General features: G+C 46.1%; 1 protein-coding gene across 2 annotated transcripts in view; it reads left to right on the top strand.

The window, feature by feature from the left end:
• Nucleotides 1–470: 470 nt before the first annotated feature.
• Nucleotides 471–12,350, top strand: part of ANXA4 (annexin A4) — an 87,454-nt gene continuing 75,574 nt past the window's right edge. Inside the window, exons 1-2 of one of the 2 annotated variants that reach the window (XM_017853773.1) lie at nt 471–907; nt 3,632–3,717. The gene's annotated coding sequence lies outside the window, so the exon portion shown is untranslated. The remainder of the gene's footprint in view (nt 908–3,631; nt 3,718–12,350) is intronic. The other variant, XM_017853772.1, reaches the window with a different exon arrangement.

The following is a 12,350-nucleotide window of genomic DNA, read 5'->3' as shown; positions in this document are numbered from 1 at the left end:
CTACGTGGCGGAATCGGTGCTGGGCATGGGTGCTAAGACGACCTGGCCCTAGTTGGTGGCTTCAAGACGCTGTGTCCAGCAGGGGAAGCAGATATGAAAACACAACACTATTACAAGGGATGAGCGCCGCGCCAAGTCGAACCTGGGAGCTACGAACAGTGTCTAAACCTCAGTCACTCACAGGAGTACAGAGAAAGATCCGGAGCTGCTCCTAACTCCTACTCCAAAGCTTTCCCGGCCTGCTGGGCGCACAGGGAAGAGGGAAGGGCTGGAAACTTTTGGGAATGTGTTTTCATGTGAAAGAGGGAAATGAAATGTACCCTTCAGATTTCACTTTCTACTTTTCCGGCCACGGGTTTGGCACTAGCCTGCCGTTAGGAGAGAAACGGTTTTCCGGGGTTGGGGGAAGCGTGGATTCGCGGCGGGACTCCGGCTCCGCGCGGAGCTGGGCGCGGCAGGCGCAGGGAGGAACTGGCTAGGTGGCCCGGGCTCGGCCCTCCGAGGGTGTGGAGCGCCCGGGAAACTGGGACCCCGAGAATCCAACTGCTCCCACCCTGCGGGACCAGGAGCGGGGCTGGCGGTACTGGCGGCACTATCCAATCCGGGCAGGGGCGAGGCCGGGGACCAGGCCGGCCCGGGGCGCGGGCACGTGTGGAGGGCGGACCCGCCGAGGGTCGAGGCCCGCCCCTCAGAGAGCTCCTGGAGCGGCCGTCCAGGCCCGGGGCCCCAGGTGCGCTTCGCCTAGCCAGGGATTTTCCGGTCTCGTGGTCAGAGGAAAAACCAGGAACTCTGGCTCAGTCTCCACCCCAAAGCGGGGCGGATCCGCCGTCCCGCATAAGACCCGCCGTCTGGCCCTGAGCAGGGTGTGACCTCCGCAGCCGCAGAGGAGGAGTGCAGCCCGGCCTCGGTACGAGGGGTAAAGGGGCTCCGGGCCGGGGGTCCTGTGCTCGGGGAACGGGGAACATGGCCCGAGAGCGTCTCGCGGGGATGCCCGGCTCCGCGCCGCGCCCTAGAGTGGGTGCTCGCCGCCGGCTTGCGGGCAAGCCCGGGCGGCCACAGGGTGGAGGGGGCCAGCGGGCCCGGGACGCGCTCCGGGTGGGCGAGACGGAGGCGAGTGCGGCGCCTAACTACTGGCACCATCCAGACATCCAGGGCCGCTTACACAGCTCAGGACGCGGGTCAGAGACCACGGCAGTTATTTATTCAGTCCGTGTGCTGGGCTCGGGCATCAAAAAGAAAGGACCGAGATAATCTTGACCGTAGCTAACTGCGCCTAACACCTCTTACAGTTTACTCTTTGATTCTTTCTTTACTCCATTTAAGAAACTTACTCCTTTCTCCTAGATCCTTACCATTTTCTTACCTTCTCGTGTGTCTAATGCCCTCGGCACAGTGCCCGGCACATCGGAGTCTGATCATTATAGGATCCATGACTTGAGTTGGCCGGTGGCGCAGTCTCACCAGTTTGTCATGACTTTGACCAGCTGGAGACTTTGGGGCCAAGGAGGATTGCTTCTCAACAATTTGCCGGCAGAAGTGCCCCCCGGGTCAATGCGAGTCTTCTGAGCTGATAGAGCAGAGTGGGTCCTGCATAACTCGTGCTTTTCATGGAACTCGGTATCTGCTCTCTCCTGCTGACAGTGGGAAGGATAGATAGGGTGGTCCTCTCCAAGTTATCCATTCTCCTGCCCACCAGTCCATGACACCCCACCACCCTTTTCCATTCCCTACTGTTTGCCCTTTAATTTTTTGTTTTGTTTTAAGACGCAGTATCACTCCTGTAGCCCAGGCTGGAGTGCAGTGCCTGGATACAGCTCACTCTGCCTCTCAGGCTCAGGTGTTTCACCCACCTCAACCTCCTGAGTAGCTGAGACTACAGGTGCATGCCACCACGTGCCTATAAGTCCCAGCTACTCAGGAGGTAACTGGTAACTATTGATAACCAAACCCTAGAATTTTTTTTTTTTTTGAGATGGAGCCTTGCTCTGTCGCCCAGGCTGGAGTGCAGTGGCTCGATCTTGGCTCACTGCAAGTTCTGCCTTCCAGGTTCACGCCATTCTCCTGCCTCAGCTTCCCCAGTAGCTGGGACTACAGGCACCTGACGCTGCGCCCGGCTATTTTTTTGTATTTTTAGTAGAGACGGGGTTTTGGCATGTTGGTCAAGCTGGTCTTGAACTCCTGACCTCAGGTGATCCACCTGCCTCAGCCTCCCAAAGTGCTGGGATTACAGGCATGAGCCACTATGCCCAGCGCCCAAACCCTAGGTTTTTCGTTGCCAGGGAATTCTCAGACACAAATGGAAGAGCAATTAGGAGAGGAAGTGGACAGGAATAAGAAAATGGATAACCCCAGTGACCCAAGAGCTGCTGACTCCCCAGAGCCCTATCAGGCCAAGGCCATCTTCATTCAGCTCATGTCAGATTTCTGTTGATTGAGGATATGGATGCAAGTACACCCCTGCCCCCACCCACATGTAGGCAGGCACAGACACACAGCTACTGGATCAAAGGCTTCTGTGAATTTCCCTCCTAGATGTTCTTGCATTTGGTTAGGGATCATTTTTCTCTGCAAGCAGTTTAGAGAGTAACCCGCACAGTCAAGCCATGTACCACTCCAGGCCTTAGTGTTTAAAGGGTGAGTCTCCTGGTCATCCCCAGGCTCATGTCCAGTGGCATGTTTCTTTGTTTATGTCCAGCCACTCTTTGTTTTCCTGAGCTCACTTATTATCTGCTTGTAGACTAAGCCTGCTTTTCTCCGAGGGAGATCAAGATGAATGGCAGGCACTGGGGATGGTGGGCAGTGTGCCAGGGAGTACCTGAAGTTCCAGAATAAACAAGGGGTGGGGAAGCCTGGGCAACATAGTAAGACCCCATCTGTACAAAAAGTTTAAAAATTAGCTGGGCATGGTAACGCCCACCTGTAGTCCCATCTACTTGGGAGGCTGGAGAGGGAGGATCGCTTAAGCCCAGGAGTTCAAGGCCGCAGTGAGTTATGATCACACCACTGCACTCCAGCCTGGGTGATAAACAAACAAGCAAGCAAACAAACAAAAACAAGAGGAGGAGATTTTCTTTTGAGTGTCACTTTTACACAAATATTTCAGATTAAAACACTTTTTATACTAAAACAATCACAGATATATTTTGAAGTAGAATCCAAAAATTATATACCTTTTAAATCTAAAACAAGAAACCTCGAAAACATTTTGCTTGGGATTTGGGCTGCAATTTGGTCCAAACCTAGCCCTTGAGGGTTTGTTTTCACTGCAATTAGGGCTACGTATGGAGGCAGTTTGATAGACCCTGCAGTGTCCTCCCTGGAGCAACTTTTAGTAACACTCATCTTAGACTGTCTTATCTAATCTTCACTTCAACCTGCACTGGGGTTATTAACATTGGTTTACAGCTGAGGATCCCAAGGTTCCATATCATCGTCCTTGGTCAAGTTCAGACCATTTGTGAACTAAAGCTTAAATCCAGCCGCCAGGATACAAAAGCCTGTTCTCTTATCCTCTCCGCCCTACCATAACTCCATCAGTACTTGGTTCATAGTAATTTGGATTTGTGGCTTTGTAGATTGTTAACTAAATTTGAACAAATGTTTTTCTTTTTCTTATTTTCTTCTTGTCAAGCTGATGTGAAATGGGGTTGGATGAACTAGAACTGTTTCAACTGGAAAGGGAGCGCACCTGTTGTCCCAGCTACTTGGGAGCCTGAGGTAGGAGGATCCCTTGAGCCCAGGAGTTTGAGACTGCAGTGAGCTATGATTGTGCCACTGCACTCCAGCCTAGGTGACAGAGTGAGATCTTGTCTCTAAAGAAAAAGAAGAGAGAAGTTTGCAGTGAGTGTGGGGGGGTGCATGCTAGCCAGCAGCCCTAAATGCCAGAGGTGTTTGACATGTGGACAAGGGAATAAACTCGCTCTTTGAGGTGTTTGGCAGAGCTGGGTGGTAGGCTCTGATTGAATTTGAGGAAGTGGCTTTTAAAACCCACAGACTAGGCAGCCTTGATGTTGGCGAGAGCTCTCTCACTAGAGGTGTTCAGGCAGAGGTTCACAGCCCTTTTCTGATGGAGCTGGGAAGGGTTAGCAGGTTAAACTCAGGTAACTTCTAAAGCTGTAGTTCCCAAACTTCGGGGTGCATCAAAATCACCCAGGAAGCTTATACAACATTCAGATTCTGCTTATTTAAGCAGCTCCCTGGATGACTGTGATTCGGGCCTCACTTCGAGAAACTATGCTTTTTTTTTTTTTTATGTTTTGAGACAGCATCTCTCTCTGTCACCCAGGCTGGAGTGCAGTGGTGCCATCTCAGCTCACTGCAAACTTTGCCTCCCAGGTTCAAGTGATTCTCTTGCCTCAGCCTCCTGAGTACCTGGGACCACACCCAGCTAATTTTTGTGTTTTTAGTAGAGGTGGAGTTTCACCATGTTGCCAAGGCTGGTCTCGAACTCCTGACTTCAGACGATTCGCTCGCCTCAGCCTCCCAAAGTTCTGGGATTGCAGGTGTAAGCCACCATGCCCGACTGAGAAACTATGTTTTAGAAACACTTATATGAATATGTGCATACTTCATAAATTGAATAAAGCATTAATAAAAACATATCACCTTTCCAAGGAAACTTAGATTTTGGTTATTATGTATAAACTCTAGGTAATATGGTAAATGCTAAAACCTTCCTTCTCAAGGATAGTTCTTTGTTTGTTTGTTTGTTTGTTTGTTTTTGAGGCAGAGTCTTGCTCTGTCACCCACTGCTCACTGCAACCTCTGCCTCACAAGTTCAAGTGATTCTCCTGCCTCAGCTTCCCAAGTAGCTGGGAATACAGGCACACGCCACCATGCCAGGCTAATTTTTGTATTTTTAGTGGAGACGGGGTTTCACTATGTTTGTCAGGGTGGAAACCCCTGACCTCGTGATCTGCCTGCCTCAGTCCCCCAAAGTGCTGGGATTACAGGCGTGAGCTACTGCGCCCGGCCAAGGATAGTTCTTTATTATACCAGTCACATCTCCCTTGTGATTTGATTAGCAGTTTTTTTTTTTCCTCTGTAAACTCACCACATAGTCTTACAACACTAACAACTCTAGAACAATGTGGAGCTCCAACTGAATTTTTTTTGTTTGTTTGTTTGTTGATTAACTTAGTTGAAACTGAGATGGAGTACTACATTAATTCCCTGAGGAATTTAGGATTTCTATCTAAGGCCTGTTGTTGGTTTTATTGGGAGTAATTTATTAGTGTTTGGTTTTGTTTGAACTGGACTGAGAGCTTTTGCTATGGGAACCTGAACCGCCACCTTTGAAGAATTCTTTTTAAAGATTCAGATTGTTTGATGTCAGTAAATTGCCATACTGCTTCTTAGTCCATACTGCTTGAAATGAAAAAATAGAGTGAATATTATATCCACAATCAGCACCAGAAATAAATTGCAGCTAAGTGTCAGACTGTAAATTACTATGGAAAAGACCTTCTACAGCCTGGGCAACATGGTGAATTCTGTCTCTACCAAAAACAAACAAACACATGAAAAAAACTATAAAAATTAGCCAGGTGTGGTGGTGCACTCCTGTAGTCCCAGCTATATGGGAGGCTGAAGTGGGAGAATCACTGGAGCCCAGGAGTCAAAGGTTGCAGTGAGCCAAGATTGTACTACTACATTCCAGCCTGAGTGACAGCAAGATTCTATCTCAAAAAAAAAAAAAATCCTTTCATTTTCCTCCTCCTCTCTAATGAAATAATTAACCCTTTAGGCCTAGAAGCAACACACAGAACAAGCAGCCTGACATATAACACAGCAGGAAGCCCCCCCATGCCCACCTCTACTTCATTTTGTCAAGTCATCAAGAGACCTCCCTGCCCAGTCACTGTGGATTCATTCCTCTGGGTTTAGGCACTCACCCCTGCTAGAGAGGTGGCATGTTAAATCATTAACAGAATCTAATATAGAGGGGCCCTGTGATTACTGGGAACAAGTTCTCCTGGTTTATATGTGATTGAACCATCTTCCCTGGAGAAGGTCCTTTAGAGCTATAAGCCTGTGCCATGATCAGCCCCCAGCATCTTCTCTCTTACTCCTCCTCTACAGGGGACTCAGGAAAACATTTTCTGAGTCTTACCCAACTTCAGCTTCTGCTACGGCTACTTTTTGATGCTGTGCAAGCACCTGCTGACTCTGGTTCTCATCCTTAGAATCACAGACCCCTATAAGAATCTGAATGAAGCCATGGATCCTTTCTTGATAAAAATAAATATATACTTAACATTTTTCATACAATTTCAAGGAGTTTATAGACACACTTCTAAACTCAGTGATGGATACAGCTTGAGTATCCCCAATCTGAAAATCCAAAATTAGAAACTTTGCGTGCCGACACGACACTGCAAGTGGAAATGTCACACCTGACTTCTCATAATGAGTTGCGGTCAAAACTTTGTTTCATACACAAAATTGTTACTTTTTTAATTTTTAGAAAGGGGGTCTTGCTCTGTAGTCCAGCCTGGAATGCACTGGTGTGATCATAGCTCACCATACCCACAAACTCCTGAGCTTAAGCAATCCTTCCACCTCAGCCTCTAGAGTAGCTGGGACTATAGGCATGCCCAGCTTATTATTATTATTATTAAAAATTTTTGTACAGATAGAGTCTCGCTATGTTGCCCAGGCTGGTCTCAAACTCCTGGGTGATCCTCCTGCTTTGGTCTCCTGAAGTGCTGGGATTACAGGCATGAACCACTGGCCCAAAATTATTTTAAAATATTGTATAAAATTACTGTAGGGGACAAGCGAAAGGATCCCCTTTGCCCTCTGAAGGTTTACTGAAAAGTCAACTCACAAAAGAGGATAATTAGAGAAAAGGCATAGATGGGGGAAAATACATATATTATGGGGGAATATTAATTTTACATTATATTAATGTGTTAATTATAAAATTATAACTAATTTCTATAAATGATTAATTTTACATTATGTTACATAAATTATGTTAATTTACTTTATTAATTTTACCTTATATTTCACATTAATTTTGTATTAATACATATTTTATGGGGAATATTCATTTTCCCCATATTATACATGGAGGAAAATCACAGAGTGATTTTACTTGACATTACAGTGGGGTACAGATGCTTATATACCCCCCTTTTTTTTTTTTTTTTTTTTTTTTTTTTTTTTTTAAAACAGTCTCACTCTGTCACCCAGGCTGGAGTGCAGTGGCTTGATCTCAGCTCACTGCAACCTCTGCCCTGGGTTCAAGCAATTCTTCTGTCTCAGCCTCCGTAGAAGCTGGTATTACAGGCGTGCACTACCACGCCCAGCTATTTTTTCTTATTTTTAGTAGAGATGGGGTTTCACCATTTTGGCCAGGCTGGTTTCAAACTCCTGACCTCAAGTGATCTACCTGCCTCAGCCTTCCAAAGTGCTGGGATTACAGGCGTGAGAGCCTCCATCATTTTTATACACCAATATGGTAGCATACCATGCAAAGCTGTACTTTACTTTTTAAAAAATATCTCAAAAAAAAAAAGATGGAGGCTATCTATATTCTCATATGCTTATTAGTGCATTAAATACTTCTAGGAGGATACACAGGAAAATTATAAGAGTGGTTGCCTGGGGAGGGGAAAGGCAAGTCTTACAGACTTGTCATTATGTACTTATTTGTACTATTTGAATTTTTTATTATGTTTATATGTTACCTATTAATTAAAAAAAATAGAGCATTACAGATATCACCTGCCCATTTAACACTGTTTGTGAAGGGAGAGAATTAAATAGAAATGAGGAATGTATAATTCTCAGATTTTCCAACCGTAAAATTAACATTTGATCATATACTTCCTTATATGTGTACAAAGAACTAACATGCAAGTATCCTTCAGTTTCCAAAGAGATGAAGCAGCTACCGCTCATTCTTGCCGTGTGTTTCACTTGGGTAGCTGGTTCCTAGAAGAATGTAAAGGTGCCTCTAGTTGGATGGTGGAGAAGGCTCTGCTTTTGGTTTTGTTTCGTTTTCTTTTGTTTTCTAAGACAGGGTCTCACTCTGTCACCCTGACTGGAGTGCAGTGGCACAACCATGGCTCACTGCAGCCTCAAACTCCTGCATGCAAGCGACCCTTCCACTGTAGCCTCCCAGGTGGCTGGAACTATAGGCATGTACTGCCACGCCCAGCTAATGTTTTGTATTTTTTGTAGAGACAGAGTTTTACCACATTTCCCAGGCTGGTTTCAAACTCCTGGAGTCAAGCCATCTGTCTGCTTCAGCCTCCCAAAGTACTGAGATGACAAGCATGAGCCATGGCACCTGGCCTAGCTCTGTTTTTAAATGGTCTGATTGATTCCAGGGTGTCTTTTGCTGCAGAAGCAGAGACAGGAGGTAGATGGAATAAATCAGGACCTGTAGACTAGGTAGACTTTCTGGGGCAGGGGCCTTTGTCAGAGAAATTTCTTCTGGTGATATCAATGGCCATGGGCACTGAAGGGCCTGACCTTGACTTTGGAGCCTGGACCCCTATCTTCAGCCAGACTGTGTCTTAGTCTGTGAGAGACCTGCCTCTCTCTGCTGGAGACATTGATAGCTAATGTTCACCAAGTGTCTTCTATGATCCTGACCCTGTGCCAGACATCTGGTATGACATTTCATTAAATTTTCACCCATAGTAGGTGGGTACTAGTATTATCATTGCCAATGTAAGATGAGGAAACAGAGGCACAAAGGGGTTGAGTAATTTGCTCAAAGTTGCACACTGACGAGTGGCACAGCCAGGATTTAAACTTGTCAGTATGACTATATCCTATGCTTTACCACTCTGTATAATGGGTTAAAAGTGGGGGAATCAGGCCAGGCGCAGTGGCTCATGCTTGTAATCCCAAGCTAAAATAGGTAGATCGCCTGAGCTCAGGGGTTCGAGACCAGCCTGGGCGAAACCATTACTCTACCAAAAATATAAAACAATTGGCCAAGCATGGTGGCATGTGCCTATAGTCCCAGCTACTGGGGAGACTGAGGTAGGAGGTTACTTGGACCTTGGAGGCAGAGGTTGCAGTGAGCTAAGATCATGCCACTGAACTCCAACCTGGATGACAGAATGAGACCCTGTCTCAAAAAATAAATAAATAAATAAATGAATGAATAAATAAATATAAAGGGAAATCAGCTGAAAAAGACAGGGCTGGGAGATTAAGCCATGGGGCTGAATTCTTTCAGAGGGGAAGGAGAGTCTAAGTCCAAACCACTTGTCTAAGATGAACTTAATATTGATCTAGGTCATTCTGAGTATGCAGGGGGTCCAGGTGAGGAGTGGACAGCAGAGGCTGAAGCAGGATGATGTGCTGCATCATGACTCTGGTGGTCCATCCTCGTGGGAGCAAGACTTAGGGCAGCATCTAAAGGGAGGGGAGACAGCTCCGAACCTTGGGGTAGGGTCTTCGAGAGCTAGGCAGGAGGTCAGTGGCCTCTGCCAAATGGGCAAAGGTGCATTTCTTTATTTTATATATAAGTGACAGGCACTAGAGATTCAAGAATGAAACACACTGACTCAGATCACTAAATCAATGATTCAAAAATCATGGGACTATATGATTAGTATAATAATTTGACAGATATGTGCAGACTGCCATGGAGTAACAGAAGAGGTGCACCTAACTGTATCATTAGTGGTCAGAGAAGGCTTCCGGGAGGAGGAAGCTTTATATTGAGCCAGGGCTAGAGAAGAAGGGCTTATGCACAGTCATGGAGATGAGAAAGCTAGACCAAAGCACACTGAAGGAATGGCATGTCTGTCACGGCAGGCAAGTCCCAGAGGTGGAGATGGAGGTCCCTTAGAAACTAAATCCATTCTGTAGGTGTATGGGAGACAGGCTAGATGAGTATCGAGGGATAGGTCCTACAGGGTCCGAGGATCCCATGTAAGGAACTGCTGGCCTGGAATATAAATCCCTACTTCCCTTTGCAGCTGCCCCAGTGCATGGCAAAGTTATGTAATAAATGTTTTCAGATAAAATGAAAGTGCTGGGTAACAGGAAGGAAATCAAGGCAGAGATTTAGCCTTGGAGAAACATGGCTCCTTGCTTCCCTGCTTAGCCTGTCCAGACCTCCAATGTTCATCTTAGATACGGTCTCCTTCCCTGATATAATCTGGGTCAGGGGCCTCTCCTACACACTCCTGACTCTGTGATTTCCCCAGCATGGGAATGTTCACACCTTACTATGTCTGATCACATACCTGCCTCCTCTCTTCAGCTTTGAGCTCCACTGAGGGCAGGGACCATGCAGTCCCCTCTGGCTAGCACAGTGCTGCTGAGCATACTCGGCCCTTGCTACAAGTGTGCAGTGTGAATGGACGGTTTCCCATGGCCTAGAAAATCTAGTCCACCCTCTAGTCCTGGCCTGCTACAAAAATGATCCAGTTTTGAAAATTACTTTTGTAGCTCTTGCTCCCTTCATGGTGTCCTTAAACTCCCACTCAACTCCAAACTAACTACTCTTTTCCAAATAAGTGTCAGTGTTCATAATCATAGTGGGAGCTTTGTTTTCACTGTTTTCTCTGCCTGGAAAATTATTTCCCTATTGAAATCCCATTATTGTTCAAAGCCTAAGTCACATGAGAGCTCTTTGAATTTCTTAGGGGTACATTGTCCATCTTCCTCTACCCTGCAATTTGTAATAGTTCTCACATGCCACTTTGTCCTTAGACTACTTATATACCTGTTCTATTTCTCTTAGGAGATTACGTGCTCCTTGAGAGCAAGATCATGTCCCCTCCATCTTTCTCCTGCCACACCTCGCACATGATAGGGGCAAAATAAATTTTAAGTAAAGACTGTGAGTGGCTGCACACATAGCGAGTGGCAGTTTTGGAACTGGGGTCTGAAAACCACTTGCGTAAGAAACAGGGCCTGGACTGATTCTTAGGAGGAGAATGCCAGGGTTGCTTATTTAAACTGGATTAAATGAAGTTTCTGGGGCCTACCCAAGATCTCCAGGGTCCTCACCAAAAATCTGTATTTTAACTGCTCCCCACATGACTTTTGTGTACTTTTGAATTTGAGAACTTTCCTCATATAACAAGCTAGACAGACGCTATACAATCGACATTAAGTAGAATCCTTTTGAAGCCATAGCTCCAGACATCATGTCCTGACAACATCCAGGGCCAGGAGAAAGGGGGAATTTGGCTGGCTGACTCTGTCTTTTTAGCCTGGAGGAACTTCAAAGCGTCTTAGCAGGTTTGTCCTTATTTCTTTTTGGTCAGAAGTGGGTCACGTGGCCACTCCTAACCCATTCATGGCTGTTCAAATGGGGTTGCCTTGGACCACTTATTATCTCCTTCTGGGGCTAGCCCCACCTTCCTGGTTTACCAAACCCACTCTCTAAACAGAAAGAAGGTGCTCCTAAGGAAGAAGGAAAGTGTAATGGAGATTGACATTATTGCTGATTTTTGCAAAAAAGTCTGTGCATTGCAGGAACTGCTACTGTCCCAATTTTATGCCAAAATAAACCAGCTCTCATAGGTGGGTTAAATCTGGAGGGCAGAACGGGGACTGGAACTTGGTTCTTGTTCTGGATTCTAAGCCTGAATGCTCTTCATGACAGCCTATGCCAGCACCCATCTGTGGGAAGAGAATTTAATTTGGAGTTTCACAGATATCATAGAATACCAGATCTGGCCTACCAGGAGTAATGCATGTTTGCAGTGGATGGTTTTGAGAACTCTGCTGTTTAAATAATCTTTGGCAAACACAATACTTCCTAAGTCATGTTTATGCAAGTGTTTTAAAAGTATTATAATGGCTGGGCGCGGTGACTCACACCTGTAATCCCAGCACTTTGGGAGGCCGAGACGGGCGGATCACGAGGTCAGCAGATCGAGACCATCCTGGCTAACACGGTGAAACCCCGTCGCTACTAAAAAATACAAAAAAAAAATTAGCCGGGCGAGGTGGCGGGCGCCTGTAGTCCCAGCTACTCTGGGGCTGAGGCGGGAGAATGGCGTGAACCCGGGAGGCGGAGCTTGCAGTGAAGCCGAGATCGCGCCACTGCACTCCAGCCTGGGCGACAAAGCAAGACTCTATATCAAAAAAAAAAAAAAAGGTATTATAAATTCCCCCATTAATATAACTTATCCCCCTTCCCATTTCCTCATACTTGATGTAAAGTCATGACTGGCAATCTATATTTATGAAATGCTCATGGGGTGGTTTGGGGACCTTTTAGACATCAATAGTTTGAGTCTAGAATTATTACTATAGAACTAGGGTTCTCAAACCTCAGAATGTATCAGAATCACTTGGCGGGATTCTTGCACTTGACAAAGATTATTTATTTATTTTTAGTTTTTAGAGATGATGGTCTT

This window comes from Rhinopithecus bieti, unplaced genomic scaffold, assembly GCF_001698545.2.
Source record: "Rhinopithecus bieti isolate Rb0 unplaced genomic scaffold, ASM169854v2 scaffold_36315, whole genome shotgun sequence".
Lineage (NCBI taxonomy): Eukaryota > Metazoa > Chordata > Mammalia > Primates > Cercopithecidae > Rhinopithecus > Rhinopithecus bieti.
This window is presented reverse-complemented; position numbering and strand designations above follow the sequence as displayed.